This window comes from Aotus nancymaae, unplaced genomic scaffold (genome assembly GCF_030222135.1).
Source record: "Aotus nancymaae isolate 86718 unplaced genomic scaffold, 86718_ANA_hifiasm-v0.15.2.pri h1tg000002l, whole genome shotgun sequence".
NCBI lineage: Eukaryota > Metazoa > Chordata > Mammalia > Primates > Aotidae > Aotus > Aotus nancymaae.
In genome coordinates, this window is record NW_026988413.1 from 53,983,907 (window position 1) to 54,011,726 (window position 27,820).

Below are 27,820 nucleotides of genomic sequence, written 5' to 3' on the forward strand. Positions count from 1 at the left end.
TTTGTTCAGCATATGTTGCTGCTTTAACTATATAATAACCCATTTTTCTGGTAATTGAAAATTACGTATATAGAATCTTTGGCAGTATAACTAAATTTGCTTATATTTACAAGTATAACCTCATGGCAAAATAATTTAATTTGGCTCTTTTTTTGGTAAAGGAATTTTTAAAATTAAATGAGCATAATTATCTTGCCAGTTAAACAAGTGGCTTGATAACTACGTTGATGAATTATAATTTAATGAAAACAAAATTTTAAAAAATTGTTTGTAAGAGAGTAATCTACAAGTGTCCTTATTCCTCATCTGTGTACTTTGCAAATAGTTGTGCTTTTATTAAAAAATGCCATTTTCCAGAATATTAAGTTCTCACAATTTCACTAGGTGGCAGCAAAAGCATAAAAGTAGAAAATATGACTTTAAAAAAATAAATAGTTAAGGTTTGTTTTTTAGTTGACATTTTAAGAAAAAACAATTTATTAAAACTATAGTCACAGTAGATTTCTTAAATGGTCCAAAAAAACAATGTTTAGCACATGGTATAAGTGGTTAGAAGAAAAAGCAAAATGATGTAATTAATATTTATTTAAAAGCAAAGTCATGTCAGATATTGCAGTGAGCATTTTGTTTTCTGTATGCATTTTTAGGTTGAGAAATATGTAAATAATATTTGCATTTTAATCAATTCATGGAATAAATCTGGCCCCAGAATAGCTGTCAGACTTTGTAATCAAATCTATGCTAGCAACTTTTAATTTTGCATTTAGAGAAGAGTTTGAGTAACAAATATAGTCTCAATTTTCTCAACATTGAATGTAGATAATTTTTATGAGTGTCAGCATGTATAGAAAATTGTCTCTACATTCATTTTGTGTTCTTGAAGAAACACAGTTCACTCAGTTACTAGGCTACTTAAACAGCTAGATAGATAGCTAGATAGATAGCTTGGTAGATTCCTAATGCTGATAACTTTTAAAAAGTAATTCAGTTTTAATTTGTGTTACAGGGATTTTTTCTATATATTTTTTAAAAATGCTTTGTCTGAAACTGGTTTTTAATCACACTTTGCCTTTTATTAATACCTTTCTACATACAACATACGAATTTTTTGTGTTTACTGTTGCAATAACTAAATTAGCAGGTACTTTAAAATATCAGGTCTTTATCAAAAGCAGTTGAGTCTTACAATACATCAGAGAGATTAAACAACTTTTATAATATGATGCAATGAGTAAACCTTTGAGATTTAAAGCCTAAGGAAGTGAGTTAGACAATGCTTTTAACATAGCAGAAACATGTTTGCATCACATGTGATTGTCCTTCTCAGGTGCCCAAAAATTACCTGTGTTGGGGGGCACTGTGAAGGATAGTACATGCTTTTTCTTTCAATGAGCTTATAATTTGTTTTAGGGGATTAAAGCATATACTTAAAAATACTTTCTTAAGGCTGTAAGTGAATGCTAGGTAGTCCTCCTGAGAAGTTGAGAGCAGAAAGAGATCACTTTTAGATTGGGCAGGATGAAAGAATTCACAGAAGATGAAAAATGAGACTTGGCTGTAGAGAATGTGTAAGAGTTTTTGTTCTTTAAATATTTCTAATTTACATAAGTGGTACATGTTTATTATATAGAAATGTGTAAATGGGTAAATAGAGAAATAATATGTTAAAATCACCTGATGTCTTATTTCCAAAGGATAGAGTTTAGGTTAGAGATTCAGAAAGAAGGGTTAATATGATCCAAAGAAATGTATGAAAAGCAGGGCATACTTGTGATCTGTCACACTGGTTTGGTTGGAATTTAATGGGGTTATATTGTAGTAATAGTAGTCATTGTAGTTGTGGTTGTAGTAGTAGTAGTCATAGTAGCACTACTGCCACCACATGTCACACCTTATTATTGGTACCTTACATATTGTACCTTACATGCATAGAGCATTTTCTCTTTTTAGAAATAAACTCTTCAGCAGTTTTATCCTCTGGGAAGAAATATAGCAATTAAAAACAGTGGGAGGTTTCTGATTAGAGATTACTAGCTGCTCTGAGCCTTTGACTGTGATGAGCAATGTCAGAAGTCTTCGTAGTTAGAGCAGTGCCAGTAATATTACATAGTTAAGAGAACAACTTGGCCCAAAATGCATCTTTGTTGGTTAATTAAGGTAATTTTTTTTTCAAACTTGACAATTGTAGTTGCTGATCTTTTTATTCTTTATCCCTTCTAATTAACATTTTGTAATCAAAATGGTAAACTTTGTATATTTAAAGTATTGCTATAAATGAATTTGTTTATGTTAATTTAATAACAAGTCATTTAGGAATTTGGTCTTAGTTCTCATTTGGGATACAAAGGGAGGGGAGTATATAGGGATAGATGCAACTAGTTCTAAAGAGTTGATCTTTACTTTTGCTTGGTCAGTAAAGTATCCAAGAAAATCAAGTAATGTGTTTAAGAACAAAATGTGGCAGGAATCATATCCAAAGAGTATTTCTCCCACATGCCTTATATTTTCTTCTTCCCATTCACTCCCAGTGACCTTTTCTATTTTTCTTCTTTCTCCTTTTACTCATCTATCAAAATTATACTGTTAACCATGGGAATGGCAGTTTGTATTTAACCAACACACACTTTATTAGTGAAAAACAGAAATACCATTCATTTTGGAAGTGCTTATTTGGTACGAACACTAGATGGCAATGTTTTTGCATTCTAGCTTTAAGATGAGCCAGGAAAACATACCTTTTACCTGTTAATACTGTCTCTGACATACAGAGAAGTTTGTTAACACATTGATTCGTTTGAATGGAAATAAAATTGCTGAAAAATGTAATTATAAACATGTATGTGTGTATTTACATTTTTATAAAAATGTAAATAAAATTGGCAATGAATTACATTTTGTACCTGGAAGTAAATTGCTTTTCATTGGTTGTAATGTGTCTATGTGAGATTATCATGTATTATTTTTGTATTCACCTGTTTTAAGAATTTATATGATAGTGATGTGCTATTTTTCTAGCTGGATTTACTGCTTAAATAATTATTTAATTTTTTTTGTGTATACATTTATCATGTATGATATAGACATTCAGAATTCTCCTGAAGCAAAAGTTTATTTCTATTGTATTTTATTTAAATCTATTCTGTTCTATAATGAAGTTATAAAAATATTAACTCAAAGACTCTTTAAAGTTTATTAAAATTCCAATTGAGAACAATAAATTTATGGTAGGAGTAGCAGCAATATTGTATTGTAGTTGGCATTATTCTGAATTTGTTTATTCTCTATTGAATTTTAAATAAAAGTCTGCTCCTTAATTCTTTAGTCTCATAAGTAAAGAGAATAGTAAATAGTAGCACATTTAACATTTTATGTCAATGCTCAGATTTATTGAACTTAAATATGACTTTAAATTTTTTTTAGATTATTTTAGTCTTACCTGATTTTTACCTTTAGTACAATTTTGCAGTCATTATCTTGGATCATTTAAAAAATTTTTATTCCAATAAGATAAATGTAGCCCTTCTATATATGCCTGAACTTTCTGGGTGACAAAGCATTAATTCTGGTATTTCATTCTTTTCTCCTTTCCTTTCTTCTATCATCATTAGAATGGAATACATGCAGTAAATGGGTAAAGTTTATAGGTATTATTTCTAAATGTTTAATTTGATCAGATATGGTTTTGAAGACCATTTATCATCTTTTAAAGAAATACCGTTGTCTTTTTTCCAGAGGTATATTAAAGCCAGGTTATGCTTTTTAATTGTATCTTTTTTTATTTCTTAAAGAAAAGTGGTAATTTGGGAATTTTTGAATTTCTCTTTCATTTTTTTATACTTCTATATCTTCTCTTACTCATTCTTACCTCCCTCACCCAAATAGTCTTATAGTTAGGTCAGAGCAATGGGAGTACAGTTCTTTAAGATTGTGAGATATATCACTTATTTTAACATCTTAAACCGTATTGCTTTATTTTTTTCCCAGAGAATAAAATTGCTGGAGAGTTTATTCCTAAAATCATTGGTATAGGTTTCTAAAGTGACTTTTAAAAGGAATATGTTTTAATTATCATTGATCTTCTTTGATCAGTTTGCATTTTGGAAAATAATTTTTGAAAGTAGTTTAATTCTGCCATTTAAAAGGTTTTATTACTGTATTATAAAAATAATATATTCTGAATGAGTACCAAGAAATAGCTGAAAGATAAGAAAAGGAGATAGTTTTTTAAAAATAATGGCTCTGTGTACCATATTGACAAATTGGATTTTTCCATGATTAATACCTAATTTCTGAGTGGTTTTATACTTAGTTGTACATAATGAAAAATTTAGAGTGTTTTTGCAAATTTATTTTCATTTATAAGAACATATACAAACATTTTGGAGCATAGTTTATTACACAAATATATATTTTTAAATATGCATTTCCATTTGTACCTTCTCTGCTTATGAACTCATGTCATGATACTGTATGTTGGAATATACTTGGAGTTATTTGTTACATGAGTTCAACTTTTTGGTCGTGAATCAACAATTGTTTTTTGTAGAGGTTTCATTTAGTCTAATAACATTTAGACAAACTTACTACTCATTTAGGTGTTGGTTTATAAGATATATAGGCTATATCCAAACTAATTGTTTTTCCCAAATGAATTTATCATTGATCAGAAAGAAGAATGATAATTTAGTTGTTTTATTTGTGAAATTTTTTTTAGCAGATACTTGATCTGTAATTCACCATAGCCGTAAAAAGATGTTTTTGCTATATTATACTTGTTAAGGTAGCTAACATTTTATTACACCAAAAACAAATTTTGGCATATTTAGTCAAATACAGGAAGATATGTAGTAAATGTGTACAGTTGTTAGTTTTTTTAAAGAGGGGACTTTGTTAATTTTTATTTAATTCTAAAATGTTTAAAAATAAAAATATTTTAATCTAATTCACACTTCAAATTCAAAATCAGTATTTATCTTTTTTTTCCATGGTTGGAATTAAATTTTTCTTTCTCTGTTTAAAATTTCATTTAACAAATGTTGACTAAGTGTCCACTATGTTTCAGGCATTGTTTTGGATAAAGAGAATACAGAAATGAAGATATATCTGTGGCTTCCACAGCTCTTCATTTGTACTGGTGCAGCTACCAGATTCTAGTTTATACTTCTAGAGTTAATAGTGTATGTGTGTATTTACTGTGAGGATATACATATGCTGAAGAAACTAATACTTAAATACTTAAAGTGAATACTAATAATTAAAGTGAATAAATAAGAGTTTTTACTTACGTAGTTCTTAATATTTGATAAACTTATTTAAGTGTCTTCTACTGAGTCATAACAAAGCTGTTTGTTGAATATTTTCTTCCAACATGCCTTGAACTTAAGTGTTTGAAGCAATGATTGTTTGATATTTATAACTAAATTTTGTTAATGCCCAGTTAAATTTAGTTATGACATTGGTGTCAGACAATCTCAAGACTTTGAACTTAAGTTATGGACAAGTAATCAGTATATTGTATATGGCCTAATATATGCAGCCAGAGTGACTTTTCTTAAAAAGTTACATGGCTATATTTGAAATACTTCATAATGGAAAAGTATACTCATTATTTCCTTTTGTAATATACAGTATTTCAAACTGCTTTTATAAATTTTTTTAACCAAAAGCACTTTAAATAAACTAATTTTATGAAGACTTTATGATTATAAAACCTCTTTACCTTAAAAATTAATTTGCATATTACATAGTATTATGGTTGTTCTATTTATATTTCTACAAAAAGTAGCTATATTTGTTAAACGCTAGTGACATAACACTAGAAATCTAGTAGACAAGAATTTGAATCTTGTAAACATAAAGAGTAACATCCTAAAATCTAGCTGTAAGATATTCATATACATTGATTTGAGTGTCGGCATTATCTTTATAGACATTAAACTTGGTGCCTAAAAGGGACAGTTTTCCTTGAAATTCCATGGATACTAAAGTATTAGAAATGTGAAGAGCTCTTCCTTTGCAATTTCTTGCATTTCGCTTGTCCTGTACCAGCATTCCAATGTTTCTTTAATATTCAACTGTAATACTTGATGCTATTAAGGTAAATTATGTAAATCACAGAAAATAGCTTGAATGCTAACATTTCCTAATAATCTTACTATGTTTTTTCCTTAACAACAACTGAGATTGTGAGGCATTTCATCCCAAGGTTGGTAAAGGCACCTTACCTAATGTCTACTTCGCTGATGAATAGGTCAGCAGGGATGCTGTTTGATAGAGGCTGGCTCTTTTCTAGCTGCTAAGAGCATCACCGCCATGATGCTTAGTCTCCACTGGTGCAGTAAATGAGATTCTCAAATCTTCTGCTACCCCCGGTGTGGACATATTACTGTTCCGCCGTCAGACCACTCTGTAGTAGATGCCTTCTTCACGAGATTTTTTTTTAAAACTGTTTTGGGATGTTTCATGTTTGCGAAGAGTAAAGTTAACCTATGATTTTTACTAGCTGTATTCTTTATGTGTCATAAAGAATAACAATATTAATTATTACCCAGGATACTAAAAAGCACAGCATATTTTACTTTACTGCCCAGGGATAAAAGATTGTTTTTCTTGTTCTCATTTGTAAAAGAACATTATTTTCCTCTACTATTTTCTTGTCTTCTCTAAATCCGCTGTTAAATTTCTTAGTGTAGCCACTTTGCCTTTGTGAGTGTATCAGTCCAGCAGTAGGCATTTTCACCAAACTCTAGAAAAATCAAATTAGTGCCTAAGGGTGACACGTAAAAAACTGCCTAAAGGATTTTAAAAATTGCATAAATTATGCTTTCTACTTTTGTATAAAATAACACATTGATACTTTATTTTTGTGGGCAATATTTTATAACTATCTTTCTCAAAGGTTAGTGTCGCTTCCAATAAGTTTACTAAATGTATATCCTTTATTCACATTTTTGGGGGAAATATATTGAACCCAGTGAATTTTATTTAACTTGGCACATTTTTACCTGACAGCAAACAAAAAAGTTTGTGTGGATATGTGCTTCCAAATGCATGTTTAAGAGATTCCATACTACTAATATATAGTGATTATACAGGCAAATTTGTGCATTAGATAGAACTTAATGACTAGGTTGGTTTAAATGAGAGGAGTTTTAATAAGAATGGGTTAGGAGATAAATGATTTAGAAAAATCTTCATTATGGAAATGTGTGGTATATTTAAAAAACTTCTGGCTGGCATGATGTTTCATGCCTGTAAGCCCAGCACTTTCGGAGACTGGGGTAGGAGGATCGTTTGCACCCAGGAGTTCAAGTTAGACCCTGTCTCTACGATAAATAAGTTAGCCAGGTGTGGTGGTATGTAATTGTAATCTCAGCCACTCTGAAGGCTGAGGTGGGAAGATCACTTGAGTCGGGAGGTCAAGACTGCAGAGGGCTGTGATTGCACCACTGCACTCCAGCCTGGGCGTCAGAGCAAGACCCCATCCCCCAAAAAACAAAATATATAAAAGATTATTAAAAGACATGTTGGTGCTTAAAGGGGGTTTCCAGTAAGAAATTGTCTTGATTCCTTGTCAGCACACAATGAATTGGAGTTTTTTTTAAGGAGATTGGCCATACCTAGCCATCTATAGACATACTGCAGTAGCTGGTGCTGCAGAGAAGTCTTTGTCCTTTCTCTTAGGTAGAAAATTAGGGTTCTTAGGCCCAGGTAACCTTTAGTACCTGAATGCTTCCTCACCTTTGGTTACTCTGAATGATGGTAGATAATTGAATTATTAGAATCAAAAGTAATCATGCTTCCATAGTCAACAAGAAAGGGAAAGAGGTTTACCCAGAGCTATCTTATCTACTCCCTTGGCTTTAAATGCTGTGTGTATTTTGGTGGCTTTTGAAATACGTATTTCTAGTGCTTTTTCTCTAGTTCCCTATCCTTATTGCCAACTGAAACTGAACTGTACCTGGATGATCCATATACATCACACACTGGTATGCCTCAAACCAAATTATTTCCTAAATCTTTTCCTGGGTTTTCAGTCTTATCTAGATTTTAAAACTAATGATTTATTAATTCATCCATTACTAAGCACCTACCATGTGGTATATATATTGTTAGGTGGCAGAAAAACAAAGATAATACACAGTTTCTAGTTTTTAGTTTAGCTAAATGGAGAAATTATCTCTGAACCATATCATTTTCTCCCCTCCATTTACTTGGTTAAGTCTAGTCTGTCTTTCCTCCTAAATACAAATATCTCTTAAATGTACTCCTTTTTTTTTCCACCCTCACTGACATTACCTTAAATCGGTAGCTTCCTTATTAGACAGTTTCACCAGCTTTCTAACTGGTCTCCTTGTAACTAGACACTTGCTGGTTCATTATCCATACAGTCATCAGCATAAATGTTAAAAGATAAATTTGGTCTTTTTCTGGTTACGCTTTTTTTTGATGAGTTACATTATCTACAGAACCAAGTCTACATTAAGTAACATTTATCGAAAGGTCCTTCATAATCTGGCCCCAATTTCTACCACTTCCTTCATTCACCATATATACGATACACAATAGGCTGTTTCCTCTCTGAAAACACACTAATTTTAAATGTTTTTATATTGTTGCGTGTACTGTCCCCTTACAACTATTGAGCTCTCTTTTTACGCTTCATGGTCCATCTCCCAAATGTCATTTCTCAATGAATCTGCACTTTGCCTCCCTCTCTTTTAGTTCTTTTTCTTCTCTATAATCAGATAATTATGTTTATGCATATTATAATACTAACATAGCACTCATTTTATGTCATTACCATTTTATGTGTTTGTCTCCAACTACCCTCATGTTTGAGGGCGTAGATGTTGTCTGTTCATTTTTGTATCTCTTGCACAATGCCATCTGTGAACATGAGGGTCATTCACTGAATGACCTCCCATTCTCCTAACATGCAGTTATGGTCTTTGTGGTTGCTAAAGATTTGCAGTCAATTTGCATGCTAAAAAGTTCCAGAGATTAGAGGCTCTATCTTCAGTTTCTTTATGTGTAAACATACATGCTACTTTTTGTTTATCTGAACATATTTGAAGACTAGCAAACCACGCTCCTTTTTTTGGGGAATGAAAATTCATGTTGGTGATTTCAAGTTGAACTGCTTTGATGATATTTGCCTATTTCTGCCATGTGCTGCCTTTACCACCTCTGCTTTGTTTGTGTAAAAATGTCAGTGGAACTCTCTTGATATATGCCATGAACCATCACGTCTCCTGAATTCAAATCAAATGTGGTGCTTGTTGGGTTGTGTGGCACTCATATACTGACATTTCACATGTTAAGTTTGTTTATTTAAATAATTTAATATGTTTCAGACTGTAAAGCTCCTCCAGGACAAACAGGATAGGATATTTCATAAGTCAATGGACATATACCAACCTGTGAATGTATAAAAATAGTGAGCATGTTAAAAATTAATTACAGTTGTAAATTGATTTTCTTTCGTTGGCAGGAAGAACAGTTTATTAGCCCAGGAACAGGTTCACACTGTTTTTACATCAAGCATTTCCCGCTGAAGCTTGTTAGTGGCTGCCTCTCAGATTAAGGGAAAAAATCCTCACTGTGGTACATGAACTCCTATTGTTACGACATAAATAATCAGCTCATCCCCTACACGGATGAGAACAAAGGACATAATAGTACACAGAGCAAAGATTAAACAAATATCGTATAACCCCATTTAAGATGTAAGTCTACAAATATTGTACACATAAAGAGATTTTCATTTTTTATTTTTCTTTGTGAATGCCTCAGTCATAATGTAGGACCTAGTCAAAGGAAAAGGAATATATACTTTGGCTTTTGAGTCAAATAGATTGATTATTTTAAGCTAAGGTAAAGTAAAATCCGTTAAGCAGTATCAAAATGCTACTAGTGTAGGAAAGCTAGGGAAGTACTATTCTCTTTGATAACAGGATGCTTCAGATTTTGAGGGGATTTGTTTAAACTGAGGAGGACAAAAACAGAATTTTTATTTTGAGGAAAAACATCACTGGAAAACATATGACTTAAAACTTCGTAGTAAAACCACTGACTTTTAATACAGGTTTTGAAAAACAAAAACAAAACTTTTTCTGTATTTTCTAACATGAAATCTAAATTCTGACTTTGAAAAAGAGAACCCACTCCTTAGGGAACTTTTTTATTCATTTAAGTTTTATTCGTTTGACTTTGAGCTTGACAAAACAGACAAGAAAAGCAGCTGTGGAAAGCATTATATAATCCTTACAATCTGAACATTACTGATGATAGAGTATATTTATCCTCACCTTTAGTATATTCAACCACTGTATATTTTATGAGTTGTAGTTGTGAATGTTTCTCTAAATGATCTTTAAACCACAAATGTGTAAGAAACTTTGCATTGGGATACCATTTTTAATATTGTCTAATAATTTCAGAATTTAAGAAATCATGCTTTCCCTAAACCTTAAAATAATTTACTTTGTTGTTGCTGTTTTGAGATGGAGTCTCACTCTGTCACCCAGGCTGGAGTGCAGTGGCACAATCTTGGCTTACTATAACTTCGCCTCCCAGGTTCAAGCAATTCTTCTGCCTCAGCCTCCTAAGTAGCCAAATCTGGCTAATTTTTATATTTTTGATAGACCTGGGGTTTCACCACAATGGCCAGGCTGGTCTTGAATTCCTGACCTCAAGTGATCCACCCTCCTCTGCCTCCCAAAGTGCTGGAGTTACAGGTGTGAGCCACTGTGCCCAGCGAATATTTACCTTTTAAAAATTAAACCTTAAAGATAGCAATTTAATGTCTAATGTAATATATAATCTGACTTATGAAAAACTAACCTGTCATTAGGTTAAATAAAATCCATATTAATATTTTACTCTCATGACATCAAACTCAAACATCTAACAGTTTTGTTCACAGGATGGTTAATTGTTACTTCTCAAGGCTATTCTGTATCCCTGGGGCAGGACATTTGCCTATACTGTATTGAGATACTTCTTTGTCCTTATTGCTACAATTTTATTTAAGGCTTTTTTTCTGTTTTACTTGCATTGCCTGTTCTCCTAGGTTTCTTACCTCTCCAGCATACAGTGCAAGCTGGAGTTGTCATTTAACCCCCTTTCCTTCTTCCATAAAGCTTTCCTAATCTCTCCCAACAAAAAAATTCTCTCTTTGTATTCTATAGCTCCTTATTTGGGGTAGTATAAGGAATATGGGCTTTGGATTCAAATAGTATTCAAATCCATTGCTGTTTTTAACCACTGTTAGCTCCATGACCTTGAGCAATTTACTAACCTCTCTGAGGTGGAACCCTCATCTGGAAAAAAAGAGATTTATTTATAGTAATCATGAGAGTTTTTGTGAGGATTGAGGATGCACGATGTCTGTCGTAGAATCTCAACACAATAATAAATTCCAGTCCATATACTGCTAATTACCATGGTCATTAATATTATTAATTAGTTCCTATAGCTCTCTTTTCCTGACCCCTGCCCCTCAAGTTTTGTCCATATCCTCTGCTAGAACCTGAGGGAAGTAGTGAATGCCAAAATACATATGTATCATTCTCAGGAATTTTGAAAAACAGCAGAAGAAAAGATAAAATCACATAGACTCATACTGGGATTTGTTATTCACAGTAGCAGTAGTCTTGATGAACCATTTTCTAATCATTAGTACCCAATTTGATGTATTATTTTGGATAAGTGTTTTTAATATGCTAAGTATTCTTAAAATTAAGTGCTTAATTTAAAATTTGTTGTTACAACTCTAAAATATTTTCTAGTAAACCTTTAGCATGACATATGTGTTGTATTCTTTTTCATTGGGACTTTTGGATTAAATAATTTGGAAACATTAGTTTGTGTGGGTGACTGACTAGGGACCAATAATGCCAATTATCCTGCTATGATGTTTCTTTCCTCATCTATTAAGTCAAGTATTGATCTCCTAAGTTTCAAGTTCAGATGAGCAAGCTCAGAATTTTGTTGTGCAATTATTTTTATGTTGGAAAACTTTACTGTTTAATAAATTTGCAGTGCAGTTGTCTTTCATAGCCCTCAAACAAACAAATAAAAACAGAACTTTTATCATTAAAAAATATATAAAGTAAGAATTTGGAAAAAGAACACTCAGGTTGGGATTTATATAGTAATACTTCTGCTATAATCTTCCTTTGCTGTAGAGGAAATAATACGTTTTACTAGCCACAGGTTTTAGGCAACTTGGTAAGAACCTTCATAGACTTACAGCCTGAAACCAGTAGCTACAAATCTTCTTTGAGGCTGAGCCCCAAGTCATAACTAATCATCTGCCTTTAGATTTAAAAATCCTTACAAATAAGTGTTAAAAAGTGTTTTTATTTTTACAAGTAGATTTTTTTAGCTTCATAGCTACTTAAACATTTTGAGATAAAATTTATTCTGAGGGTTTACAAGGTATTTCTCACAGCCGCCTATATTTTGAATACTTTTTCAGTGTTTTTGTAAATTAAGCTTTTTTGAGATAAGTATAGATTCATACACAGTTGTAAAAAATAGTGTGTACTCTCCTTTCCTGTGTGTCCTTTGCTGGTTCTCCACAATGTGAACATTTGGCAAAGCTATAGTAAAATATCACAACCAGGGAATTGACATTAATGCAATCTACTGATCTCATTCAGATTTCCCTACTTCTATATGTATTCTTTTGTGTATGTCTATATATATAGTTGATTATATGATATTTTATCCTGTGCATAGTTTTGTTAATTCATCACTGTAGTCAAGTACGATTCCATTATCACAAGGATTCTTCCTGTTACTCATTAATGACCTTAGCCTTCCTCTCTCCCTCCCCTTCCCAAATTCCTGTTAAGTGCTAATTGCTACCTCTAGAATTTTGTCATTTCAAGAAATTTTTTAAGCACAATTATATAGTATATAACACTTGGGAATTAACTTTTTTGACTCAGAATAAGTCTTCAGATTCATTCAAATTTTTGCATGTATTAATAGTTCATTCCTTTTAATTACTGAGGAGTATTCTGTGGTGTACATGTACCACAGTTTGTTTAACTATTCACTTACGGAAAGACATCTGGGTTTTTTCTTGTTTTTTGGCCATTACAATTAAAGCTGTTAGGAACATTCATGTACTGGTTTTTATGTGAACATGCAGTTCTCTGGGATAAATGCATAAGTGCAATTTCAGGGTAATACTATAATTGCGTGCTTAGTTTTATAAGGCATATCAGTGTTTTACCACTTCAAGTGAATTATGGAAGCCATACTACCATTCCTTTTACTTCCCCACTTTTCAGATACTGTCTTGAGTATCAGGAGGTGTTAAAATGTTTAATCAAATGTGATTTAGAAAACTCATGAGGAGATATTCTCTTGTATTTCTCTACAAATCTGCTTTCCACTGTTTGTTCTTTCACTTTTAGCATTTCCTTTTGTTTGAAGAACTTCCTTTTGCCCTTCTCTGAAGGTCATCTGCTAGTGACAGATTCTTTAGTTTTTTGTTTGAGCATATCTTTATTTCCACTTTATTCATGAAGGATAGCTTTGCTAGATATAGAATTGCGAGTTCTTTTGTCAGCATTCCTCTTTAATCCAGGGGAGGAATGTGCATACCTAGGTAGCCTTCTGTTGCTCAGTTGTGGATTGGGAAGTGCTGGGCTTGGTTTACCTTTTGCTCTTGGGTGAGGAATTATAAGACTCCCTCCCTCTATCTTGTTTCTGTAGCCCTAGAATCCCTAAGCAGTCCACTTCCCTCTTTCTACCTTTCAGAGTCCTCTTTTGGTCACCTCTTAACATTATTTCTAGGATTTATAGTTGTACGAAGCAGGGAAGAATAACAAATATGAATCTCTGCATCCTGTCTGGGTTGGAAGTTCTGTATTTATCTTTTTTCTAACCTTCTGTCTAGGCTCTTTATTGGTGTTTGTTCCTGAAATATGTTCCATGGTAATTCAAAGCTCAATTGAATGAGAAGCATTCTGTAAATTAGTGCTAAAAAAAGATTACAGAATGTTTTACCATTATTATTTGGAGAGCTTTTTTTTTTCCAACAGAGATTAAATCCTTCTAAGTCATTAATTTATTTACTGCAAAATATTTCAATTTTTTATTCTGTGCCGGAACTAGAGACTTTGTGTAAATCACTCCCCACATTTGGGGACCTAACAATAGGAATGACTGTTTTATATCTCTTTTCTCTAAGTCACAGATTTGTCACTGAATAAAAAGGGTTGAAGTTAATATACTTAGCCATCGAAGACTATGTTATCTCTTTTCTACATATCTTCCCATTCATTAAAATTTCAGGCCTACTCTCAGCATAGATTTCTACAAGTTTCCAAACTGAGAAGACTATTTGTCTTATCTTGACTTTCAGCAATATTTACTCTCTCCCAAAGACTCCCGTGTCCCTTGGTTGCCCATCCTGTTCTGTGTCTTTTTCCTTTGTAGGAAAGGTCTCAGGCAGGTAGATGGGAAAGGCTCTGCTCCGCCTCTACCTTATTTATGCATATACATGTATACATGTGAAAGGGAGACACCGCAATGAATCTGAGTACCTTCACTGTCTAGAGACTTTTGCCGTGTCCACACTGACCGTATCATACTATGTAGGTGTTAATGCTAGCCTGGAGATCTGAGTTCATCATGTTGTCATGATCATTTAAAGTGGAGCAAAATAAATATTTTTTGTGATCCTATTCTTTTTTTTTTTTTTTTGAGACGGAGTTTTGCTCTTGTTACCCAGGCTGGAGTGCAATGGCGCGATCTCGGCTCACCGCAACCTCCGCCTCCTGGGTCAGGCAGTTCTCCTGCCTCAGCCTCCTGAGTAGCTGGGATTACAGGCACGTGCCACCATGCCCAGCTAATTTTTTGTATTTTTAGTAGAGATGGGGTTTCACCATGTTGACCAGGATGGTCTCGATCTCTTGACCTCGTGATCCACCCGCCTCAGCCTCCCAAAGTCTCACTCTGTTGGCCAGACTGGAGTGCACTGGTGCAGTCTTGGCTCACTGCAACCTCTGCCTTCCAGGTTCAAGCCACTTTCCTGACTCAGCCTCCTGAATAGCTGAAATTACAGGAACATGCCACCATGCTCTGCTAATTTTTTGTATTTTTAGTAGAGACGGGGTTTTGCCCTGTTGGCCAGGCTGGTCTCGAACTCCTGACCTTAGGTGATCCGCCTGCCTCAGCCTCCCTGTGTGCTGGGATTACAGGTGTGAGCCACTGCACCTGGCCTCATTTTTAAATGCGTAGTACCTAGAGTAAGTAACTCCTGAAGAGTTTCATGAATATGTAGTTGGAAATAAATATCAGCTAATTTAAGGATTGGATAATGGACAGGAAGGTGGATATTCTGCTATTTATGCATGTATAGAAATAATTTTTAAAGTTTTATATGTATTTTTCCAGAAGTTTTCATTTAGTACAGTTAATAAACTAATACATTTGAGATTTAAAATGTTAACCCCACTAATTAATCTTTGTGCTTTATTTTGTTTTCAATTTAACTCTTGCAAAATTTTAATAAACTGGGAAAGGACCTTTAAATATTTAGTATATTGTTCATTCCTTTTTTTATTATTTTTATTGTTATCTTTGAGACAGAGTCTCACTCTGACATGCAGGCTGGAGTGCAGTGGTACTAACTCAGCTCACTGCAACCTTCACCTCCTGGGTTCAAGCAGTTCTCATGCCTCAACCTCCCAAGTAGCTGGGATTACATGTGCATGCCACCATGCCTGGCTAATTTTTTTATTTTTAGTAGAGATGGGGTTTCACCACATTGGCCAGGCTGATCTGAAACTCCTGGCCTCAAGTGATCCGCTCATCTTGGCCTCCCAAAGTGCTAGGATTACAGGTATGGACCACACTATGCCTGGCCTGTTGACTGCTTTTATGTAATAGATATTTCTCTGAATATCTATTATTTGTATATTTGCATACAATGTATATATATGAATATTTTTATGTTGAGCTTTTCAGTGATTTTTATATGATAAAGTCAACAAATAAAAGACTATTTTTTTTTTGATGTGAAAAATCACATTCTAATTTAATTGCTTTCTTTAGGTTTAGTTCTTTTAATGTATTAGCTTTTCCTAAATCAGCCCTACTCCTAAAAAAATTGATCAGGAGGGATCCAAGATGGCCAAATAGGAACAGCTCTGGAGTGCAGTTCCCAGTAAGAGCAATGCAGAGGGTGATTGATCACTGCATTTCCAAACAAGGTACCAGGAGCATCTCAATGGGACTGTTTGCACAGTGAGTGTAGCCCAAGAAGGGTGAGCCCAGACAGGGCAGGGCACTGCCTCACCTGGGAAGTGCAATCCCTGGAGGACCCTGCTCCCTACCCAGTGAAGGCCATCATGGGCTTTTCCATCCAATCCAGCACTCTGGTTCAGATACTGTGCTTCTCCCACAGTTTTTACTGCCCACAGACCAGGAGATCCCCGGGCTGAAAAGCCACGAGTTTCTAGCACTGCTGTTTTAGCTGGCGCTGTGGATTTCCACACAAAAACTCAAATAAATCTGGGCAACTGTTTCAACTGGCACCTGGAATGCGTCGGAGATGGAGCCGCCCATTCAACTGAAAAAGAGGGGGCTGAAAGCAGGGAGCCAGGTGATCTGGCTTGGCAGGTCCCACCCCCACAAAGACCAGCAATCTAAAATACTCTGGATTGAGAGTTTTGCAGCAAGTGCAGCTGGACCCAGGGCGGTCCAGCTCTCTGAGGGGAATGACATCAGCCATTACCAAGGCAGTCTCCCACTACCGAGGCAGTCCGCCGTTACCGAGGCAGTCTGCCATTACTGAGGCAGACCGCCATTACCGAGGCAGTTCTAACTGTACCTCTGTAAGCAAAACCGCAAGGAAGTTTACACAGCAACTAGGCAGATCCCATGGCAGCTCAGCAGTGCCTTTGCTGTCAGACTGTGACTAGGCTACCTCCTTGCTGGGCAGGGCATCTCTGAAAAAAGGCAGCAGCACGTCAGGAACTTATAAATAAAGCCCCACCTTCCTAGGACACAGCACCTGGGAAAAGAGGCGGTTATGAGTTCCACTGCAGCAGACTTAAATGTACCTGCCCAGCAGCTCTGAATGGAACAATGGAGCTGCCAGCACAGCACTTGAGCTCTGATAATGGACAGACTGTCTCCTCAGGCTGCTCCCCCACCCCTGTATATCCAAAGAGGCATGTCATGAAGGAGAGCTCTAGCTGACATCTGGCGGATACTCTTCTGAGATGAAGATAACAGAAGAAGAAACTGGCACAACCCTTACTGTTCTGCAACCCCCTTGGGTGATCCCTAGGCAAGCAGGGTTTGAAGTGGACCTACAGCAGTCCTGCAGCAGATGGGCCTGACTGTAAGAAGGAAAACTAATAAACAGGAAGAAATAGCTTCAGCATCAACAAAAAGGACGTCTACTCGGAGACCCCATCTGAAAGTCACCAAATACAAAGACCGCTGGTAGATAAATCCATGCAGATGGAAAGAAATCAACACAAAAAGGATGGAAACACCAAAAACCAGAATGCCTCTCCTCCTCCAAGAGATCGTAACTCCTCACCAGCAAGAGAACAAGGCTGGATGGAGAATGAGTCTGATGAATTGACAGAAACAGGCTTCAGAAGGTGGGTAATAACAAACTTCTCTGAGCTAAAAGAACATGTTCTAACCCAATGTAAAGAAACTAAGAACCTTGAAAAAAGATTAGACGAAATGCTAACTAGAACAACTAGCTTAGAGAAGAACATAAATGACTTGATAGAGCTGAAAAACACAGCACGAGAACTTCGCGAAGCATACACAAGTTTCGATAGCCAAATTGACCAAGCAGAAGAAAGGATATCAGAGATTGAAGATCAACTCAATGAAATAAAGCAAGAAGGCAAGATTAGAGAAAAAAGTGAAAAGAAATGAAAAAAGCCTCCAAGAAATTTGGGGTTATGTGAAAAGACCTAATCTATGTTTGATACATGTACCTGAATTTGACGGGGAGAATGAATCCAAGCTGGAAAACACTCTTCAGGATATTATCCAGGAGAACTTCCCCAACCTAGCAAGGCAGGCCAACATTCAAGTCCAGGAAATACAGAGAACACCACAAAGATATTCCTCAAGAAGAGCAACCCCAAGGCACATAATCATCAGATTCACCATGGTTGAAATGAAGGAAAAAATGCTAAGAGCAGCCAGAGAGAAAGGTTGGGTTACCCACAAAGGGAAGCCCATCAGACTCACAGTGGATCTCTCGGCAGAAACCCTACAAGCCAGAAGAGAGTGGGGGCCAATATTCAATATCCTTAAAGAAAAGAACTTTCAACCTAGAATTTCATATGCAGCCAAACTAAGCTTCATAAGTGAAGGAGAAATAAAATCCTTTATGGACAAGCAATTGCTGAGAAATGTTGTCACCACCAGGTCTGCCTTACAAGAGCCCCTGAAAGAAGCACTAAACAGGGAAAGGAACAACCAGTACCAGCCACTCCAAAAATGTGCCAAATGGGAAAGCCCATTGACACAGTGAAGAAACTGCGTCAACTAATGGGCAAAACAGCTAGCTAGCATCAAAATGTCAGGATCAAATTCACACATAACAATATTAATCTTGAATGTAAATGGCCTAAATGCCCCAATCAAAGGACACAGACTGGCAAATTGGATAAAAAGTCAAGACCCATCGGTGTGCTGTATTCAGCAAACCCATCTCATGTGCACAGACACACATAGGCTAAAAATAAAGGAATGGAGGAAGATTTGCCAAGCAAATAGAGAGCAAAAAAAAGTAGGAGTTGCAGTCCTAGTCTCTTATAAAATGTTCTTTAAACCAACAAAGATCAAAAGGGACAAAGAAGGGCATTACATAATGGTAAAGATCAATGCAACAAGAAGACTAATCATCCTAAATATATATGCACCCAATACAGGAACACCCAGATACATAAAGCAAGTTCTTAACGACCTGCATAGAGACTTAGACTCCCACACAATAATAGTGGAAAACTTTAACACTCTACTGTCAGTATTAGATCAACAAGACAGAAAATTAACACAAATATCCAGGACTTGAACTCAGATCTGGACCAAGCGTACCTAATAGACATCTACAGAACTCTCCACCCCAAATCTACAGAATACGCATTCTTCTCAGCACCACATCACACCAACTCTAAAACTGACAACATAATTGGAAGTAAATCACTCCTCAACAAATGCAAAAGAACAGAAATCATAACAGTCTCTCCGACGACAGTGTAATCAAATTAGAACTCATGATTAGGAAACTAACTCAGAACTGCACAACTTCATGGAAACTGAACAACTGGCTCCTGAATGTTGACTGGATAAACAGTGAAATGAAGGCAGAAATAAAGATGTTCTTCAATACCAATGAGAACGAAGACAACGTACCAGAATCTCTGGGACACATTTAAAGCAGTGTCTAGAGGGAAATTTATAGCAATAAATGCCCACATGAGAAGCAAGGAAAGATCTAAAATCAACACCCTTTTGTCAAATTGGAAGAGCTAGAGGAGCAAGATCAAAAAACTCAAAAGCCAGCAGAAGACAAGAAATAACTAAGATCAGAGCAGAACTCAAGGAGATAGAGACATACACACAAAAAAAACCCTTCAAAAAATCAATAAATCTAGGAGCTGTTTTTTTGTAAAGGTCAACAAAATAGACCGCTAGCCAGATTAATAAAAAAGAGAAGAGAGAAGACTCAAATAGATGTAATAAAAAACAATAAAGGGGATATCAACACTGATTCTACAGAAATACAAACTACCAGCAGAGATTACTACAAACAACTCTATGCACATAAATCAGTAAACCCGGAAGAAATGGATAAATTCCTGGACACTTGCACCCTCCTAAGCCTAAACCAGGAAGAAGTTGAAACCCTGAATAGACCAATAACAAGGGCTGAAGTTGAGGCAGCAATTAATAGCCTGCCAACCAAAAAAAGCCTGGGTCCAGATGGGTTCACAGCCGAATTCTACCGGATGTACAAAGAGGAGCTGGTACCACTCCTTCTGAAACTATTCCAAACAATACAAATAGAGGGAATCCTTCCCAAATCATTTTATGAGAGCAACATCATCATGATACCAAAACCTGGCAGAGGCTTAACAAAAAGAAAAAACTTCAGGCTAACATCCATGATGAACATAGATGCAAAAATCTTCAATAAAATACTGGGAAACCACATCCAACAGCACATCAAAAAGCTTATCCATCACAATCAAGTCTGCTTCATTCCAGGGATGCAAGGCTGGTTCAACATACACAAGTCTATAAACATAATCCACCACATAAACAGAGCCAAAGACAAAAACCACATGATTATCTCAATAGATGCAGAGAAGGCCTTCGACAAAATTCAACAGCCTTTTATGCTAAAAACTCTCAGTAAACTAGGTATCGATGGAATGTATCTCAAAACAATGAAAGCTATTTATGACAAATGCACAGCCAATATCATACTGAATGGGCAAAAACTGGAAGCATTCCCTTTGAAATCTGGCACTAGACAAGGATGCCCTCTCTCACCACTCCTATTCAATTAGTTTTGGAAGTTCTAGCCAGAGCAATCAGGCAAGGAAAAGAAAAAAAGGGTATTCATTTGGGAAAGGAGGAAGTCAAATTGTCTCTATTTGTAGATGACATGATTTTATATTTAGAAGACCCCATCGTCTTAGCCTAAAAATCTTCATGAACTGATAAGCAACTTTAACAAAGTCTCAGGATACAAAATCAATGTGCAGAAATCGCAAGCATTCCTCTACACCAATAACAGACTAACAGAGAGCCAAATCATGAGTGAACTGCCATTCATAATTGCTACAAAGAGAATAAAATACCAAGGAATACAACTAACAAAGGATGTAAAGGACCTATTCAAGGAGAACTACAAACCACTGCTCAACGAAATAAGGACACAAACAGATGGAGAAATATTCCATGCTCATGGTTAGGAAGAATCAGTATTGTGAAAATGGCCATACTGCCCAAAGTAATTTATAGATTCAACGCTATCCTCATCAAGCTACCAATGACCTTCTTCACAGAACTGGTAAAAACCACCCTAAACTTCATATAGAACCAAAAGACAGCCCGAACAGCCAAGACAATTCTAAGCAAAAAGAACAAAGCTAGAGGCATCACACTACCTAACTTCAAACTATACTACAAGGCTACGGTAATCAAAACAGCATGGTACTGTTACCAAAACAGAAATATAGACCAGTGGAACAGAACAGAGGCCTCGGAGGCATTGCCACAGATCTGCAGCCATCTGATCTTTGACAAACATGACAAAAACAAGCAATGTGGAAAGGATTCTCTGTTTAGTAAATGGTGTTGGGATAACTGGCTAGCCATGTGCAGAAAGCAGAAACTGGACTGCTTACTGACACCTTACACTAAAATTAACTCCAGATGGATTAAAGACTTAAACATAAGACCTAACGCCATAAAAACCCTAGAGGAAAACCTGGGGAAAATCTTTCAGTACATAGGCATAGGCAAGAACTTCATGACTAAAACGCCAGAAGCATTGGCAACAAAAACCAAAATAGACAAATGGGATCTAATTAAACTCCAGAGCTTCCATACAGCAAAAGAAACAATCATTAGAGTGAAACCAACAGGATGGGAAAAAATTTTTGCAATCTACCCATCTGACAAAGGGCTAATATCCAGAATCTACAAAGAACTAAAGCAGATTTACAAGAAAAAAAACAAACCCATTCAAAAGTGGACGAAGGATATGAACAGACACTTTGAAAGAAGACATATATGAGGCCAACAAATGTGTAAAAATGCTCACCATCACTGGTCATTAGAGAAATGCACATCAAAACCACATGGAGATACCACCTCACGCAATTAGAATGGTGATCATTAAAAAATCTGGAGACAACAGATGCTGGAGAGGATGTGGAGAAATAGGAACACTTTTACACTGTTGGTGGGAGTGTAAATTAGTTCAACCACTGTGGAAGACAGTGTTGTAATTCCTCAAGGATCTAGAAATAGAAATTCCATTTGACCCCCAATCCTATTACTGGGTATATACCCAAAGGATTATAAATCCTTCTGTTTTAAAGACACATGCACACGTATGTTCATTGCAGCACTGTTTACAATAGCAAAGACCTGGAACCAGCCCAAATGCCCATGAGTAATAAACTGGACAAGGAAAATGTGGCACATATACACCATGGAATACTATATGCAGCCATAAAAAAGGATGAGTTCATGTCCTTTGTAGGGACGTGGATGAATCTGGAAACCATCATTCTCAGCAAACTGATACAAGAACAGAAAATCAAACACTGCATTTTCTCACTGATAGGTGGGTGTTGAACAATGAGAACACATGGACACAGGGAGGGAAGCATCGCACATTGGGGTCTGTTGAGGGGGAGTTAGGGGAGGGACAGCAGGGGTGGGGAGGTTGGGGAGGGATAACATGGGGAAAAATGCCAGATATAGGTGATGAGGGGGATGATGGCAGCAAACTACTTTGCCATGTATGTATCTATGCAACAATCCTGCATGATCTGCACATGCACTCCAGAACCTAAAGTACAATTAAAAAAACAAATAAATAAAATAATAATAAGTAAAAAATGATCACTCTTGTTATTAATATTTTGCAAGTGCCTTTTAGCTGCTGCATCTTCAGCTGAAGTGATACTGTATCCTTTGTACAATTTACATGATTAATTTAGCCATGGAATCCTGGTAGAACTAAAGTGACTTCAAGGGCCTATTTGTTCTAACTTTCTGCCTTTAGACATTTGTTATCACTAATGTGGTAAAAGTAAAAAAACTGTAAGGTATCTGAAAATATTCTTGAGACCCTATCTTAACTATTAAAGACAGATTTTGTGTTTTCCTGTGAAAAAATTGTGGAAAAAGTAATTTAGCATACAATTTTCATTAAAGAATCTAAATATTTGAGACTATTTGAATTTACAGGAAAGTATCAGTTATGAGACATATTATAAGGCAATGTCAGTGGCAAAGTAAAAGGTAATTAATGTTTTCTTCCATATTTAAAAAAAAGTATTAAGGAGAACTGCCCTCAGTAATAGATTTCAATGCATGATTTTTCAAATAGCTATTACTCACCTATTTTAGCAAATGAATCTCTTACAGAAAACTAGAAAGAGTTGAAGTTAATATACTTAGCAATAGAAGACTATGTTAACTCTTTTCTATATGTCTTCCCATTCATTAAAACTTCAGACCTACTGTCATTATAGATTTCTACCTATTTCCAGTCTGGGAAGGCTATTGAATTTGTCTTGTCTTGACTTTTAGCAATATTTACTCTCCCCCGAAGACTCCTGGATCCTTCGGCTCTTCATCCTGTTTTGTGTCTCTTTTCTTCATAGTAAACGTCTCAAGCAGTTAATCTTGTAAGACATATGAGCTTAGGGTCTGCATTTTGTCATTATTAAGTGAACCTTTCCTTAAATCTCATTTCAAGTCTGTTTTGTCTGATGTTTAACCTACTTTCATTATTGTTGTTCTTTTTGTTAGAATTTGTGTGATATACCTCAGTTTTGTCCTTGACTTTTAACTTTTATATATGCTTCCATTTTATATGTATCTCTTTTAAACAATATGCAGTTTGATTTGTTTTTTTTTCAGTCTTTTTATTTTATTTGAAGCATGTAGTTTACTTTTAATACAATTGCTAATATAATTTTGTTTCTATTATCTTGTTTATGCCATTTGATTTACCTGATTTTTTTTCTCCCATTCTGTAGATTGCCTTGTCATTTTATTGGTTGTTTCCTTTGCTGTGAAGAAGCTGTTGAGTTTGATATAGTCTCATTTGTTTATTTTGGCTTTTGTTTCCTGTACTTTTGGTATCATATCCAAAAAATCACTGAGAAGACTAATGTCAGAGAGTTTTTCCCCTATGTTTACTTTTAGGAATTTTATTGTTTCATGTTTTAATTTAAGTCTTTAATACATTTGCATTAATTTTTGTGTACGGTATAAGAGTTCAGTTTTACTTTTTGTGCAAGCAGATATCCAGTATTCTCATTACCATTTATTGAAGCAACTATCTTTTTCCCATTGTGTATTTTTGGTACCTTTGTCAAAGATTAGTTGACCTTATATGTGTGATTTTATTTCTGGACTTGCTGTTTTGTTCTTTGGATCTGTGTGTTTGTTTTTATGCCATTACCATACTGTTTTGATTACTATAGTTTTGTATTAGTAATGTACTTTGAAATTAGGAAGTGTGATGCCTCTAGCTTTATTCTTCTTTCTCAAGATTGCTTTTGCTATTTGGGGTCCTTAGTGGTTCCATAGGAAATTTAGGATTGTTTTTTCCTTTTTTTTTTTTTTTTCAGGAGATCAGAGTTTTATTATTTTAGAAAGAAAGAAAAAAATGAATGAAGAAGAGGAAGAAAAAGGAAGAGAAAGAGAGAGAATGGGAGTATTGCTTTCTTGCCCAGGCTAGAATGCAACTTAGTAATGGGTATTGAAAACCACTTTTATACCAATAATTATACTTAATGATGTAGACAGGAAGGAATAAGGGAAGAAAATAACAAGCAAGCAGCTAACCAATATTTCTTTTAAACCTATGAAATGCTATGCGATTACTGAGGAGTGATTTACTTCCAATTATGTAGTCACTTTTGGAATAGGTGTGAGGTGGTAATGTATGTTTTGTGTATTTGAAGTGGAGAGTTCTATAAATGTTTATTAAGTTTACTTGTTCCGGGTCTGAGTTCAAGTCCTGGATGTCCTTGTTAATTTTCTGTCTGGTTGATCTATAGAATCGTTAGCTCTTCTTGTTACATTGATTCTTTTGCCATTATGTAATGTCCTTGTTTGCCTCTTTTGATCTTTGTTGCTTTAAAGTCTACTTTATCAGAGGCAAGAATTGCATCTCCTGCTTTTTGTTTATTTGTTTATTTTTACTCTCTGTTTGGATGGTAAATCTTCCTCCTTCTCTTTGTTTTGAGTCTTTGTGTATTATTGCATGTGAGATGGGTCTGGGTGCAGCATACCAATGGGTTTTGGCTTTTTATCCAATTAGAATATATATAAGTTTAATACTGCCATTTGATGCTAGCTGGCTGTTTTGCCCATTAGTTGGTACATTTTTCATTGTGTTAATTCCCTTTGCTTTTTGATATATTTTTGGAAAGGCTGATATTGGTTGTTCCTTTATATGTATAGTGCTTCTTTCAGAAGCTCTTGTAAAGCAGGCCTGGTGGTGGTGAAGTCTCTAAGTACTTGTTTGTTCGCAAAAGATTTAATTTTTCCTTCACTCATAAAGCTTAGTTTGGCTGGATATGAAATTCTGGGTTGAAAGTTCTTTTCTTTAAGGATATTAAATATTGGTCCCCACTCTTTTCTGGCTTGCAGGGTTTCTGCTGAGAGATCTGCTGTAAGTCTGATAGGTTTCTCTTTATGGGTAACCTGACCTTTCTCTCTGGCTGCCCTTAGTATTTTCTCTTTCATTTCAACCCTAATAAATCTGGCAATTATGTGCCTTGGGGTTGGTCTTCTTGAAGAATATCTTTGTGGTGTTCTCTGTATTACCTGGAGTTGAATATTACCCTGCCTTGCTAGGTTGGGAAAGTTTTCCTGAATGATATCCTGAAGAGTATTTTCCAACTTGGATTCATTCTCTTCGTCACATTCAGGTACACCTATCACATGTGAATTAGCTCTTTTCACATAGTCCCATATTTCCTGGAGACTTTGCTCATTCCTTTTTATCCTTTTTTCTCCAATCTTGTCTTCTCGTTTCATTTCACTGAGTTGGTGCTCGACTTCTGATATCCTTTCTTCTGCTTGATCAATTCGACTGTTAAACTTGTGCATACTTCGCGAAGTTCTCGTGTTGTGTTTTTCAGCTCCATCAATTCACTTATATTCCTCTCTAAATTGTCCATTCTCATTAGCATTTCGTCAAACCTTTTTTCAAGGTTCTTAGTTTCTTTGCATTGGGTTAGAACAAGTTCTTTTAATTCACAGAAGTTTCTTATCACCCACATTTTGAAACCTGCTTCTGTTATTGGAACACACTCGTTCTCCATTAAACCTTGTTCCGTTACTGATGAGGAATTGCAATCCCCTGTAGAGGGAGAGGCATTCTGATTTTGAGTATTCTCTGCCTTTTGAGGCTGGTTTCTTCTCTTCATTGTGTATTTATCCCTCTGTTGTCTTTGTAATTACCGACTTTCTAACTAGGTCTCTGAGTGGACGTCCAACTTTTGATTCCTAGCACCGAAATCTGAGCAATCCACTGTGCCGGCCAAAACAGCGGTGTTAAGATTGATGGTGCTTTTCTGCCCGAGAATCTCCGGACTCTGCACCTAGAACTGCTGCGCTAAGGCGCCAGCAAAACTGCCGCGCCGGCCACAAGAGTCGCTCTGGCGACCCGTGGGGCTCCTCCACTGGGAATCTCCTGGTCCGTGAGCAACAAATATTCGTCTGAAAGTGTGGCGTCCTCTTGTTCTCTGTGCTTTCACTGGGAGCTACGTGCCCGAGCTGCTAGTGATCAGCCATCTTGGATCTCGGATTGTTTTTTCTATTTTCTGTGAATAATGACATTGGAATTTTGATGGGGATTGCATTGAATCTGTAGATTGCATTGGGTAGTATGAACATTTTAATAATAACAATTCTTCCAATACATGAACACAGGTATCTTTTCACTTATTTGTGTTTTCTTCAATTTCTTTCATCAATATTTTATAGTTTTCAGTGTATAAATAATTCACCTTCTTGATTAAATTTACTCTTAAATTTTTATTATTTTTGATGCTGTCATAAATGAGATTTTTAAAAATTTCTTTGATAGTTCATGTCTAAATGTATAGACATATTTGTTGATTTTTGTATTCTATAACTTCACTGAAAGCATTTATTCTAACAGTTTTTTGGTGCTCATTTTTAGTTACAAATATTTAGAACATCCCTTTATGGCTGAAAGATTATTTTGATGATTTTTTGTTTTGAAAATTGAGGTCTACATTGTTTAACTGACCAGTCTGAAGTCTACTGCTAGTAAGTGACAAAAGATAGATCTTACTAACTTTGAATGTTTTTTTCCTCTTAAACTATGTTCTCTCTCTTCCTAAATCAGAAGATTAAGTATGGAATCCAAATGGGCCCGGTGGTGGGAGTGGGAATGAGATAATTGGATGATCTTAACACCTTAAGTGACAGCCAGACAGCTCCACCTCTGTGGTGGGCACAAACTTGTAGCATATGCCAGATTTTTAAGTTAATGGGCAAAGAGTCCTGTATCTTAGTGCTAGAGGCATACTGCTGGGTTTATTCTATTGAATGCTCCCTTTATGACTGTTTTGCAGATCATCCTAATTCTTTTAGCACACACTATTCTCAGGCAAGAGTATAATACATCTGTTAGATGTGTGCTTTCTTAGCTATGATCACAGCTTACGCATGTTTTTAAAAAGTTTTGGAATTGGAGTTAGGAGATTTAAGTCCTAGTCAAGTCAGTTTCTGGTAACAACCAGTCATTATCACTTTGAGAAAGTTACTAAGCACCTTAGTTTTAATGTTGGTTAAATTAACAATTTGAATCTAGCAATCTTCTAACGCAGAAGTCTGCAAACCTTTTCAGTAAAGAGATACATAGTAAATATTTTAGGCTTTGCAGGCTAAGAGGCAGAATGGAGGATATTATGTAAATACCTTAATAAGTAGGAGAAAAACTCTTGTTATTCCCTACCTCATTTGCCTGGGGTAAGTCATCCTGCATGGTGGGCATGCTTTGTGCTCTGTTGTT

At 35.4% G+C, this 27,820-nt stretch overlaps 1 protein-coding gene across 1 annotated transcript in view; it reads left to right on the top strand.

Moving 5' to 3' along the window:
• ORC5 (origin recognition complex subunit 5) overlaps positions 1-27,820 on the top strand; it is a 94,900-nt gene that overhangs the window by 52,950 nt on the left and 14,130 nt on the right. The window lies entirely within an intron of this gene.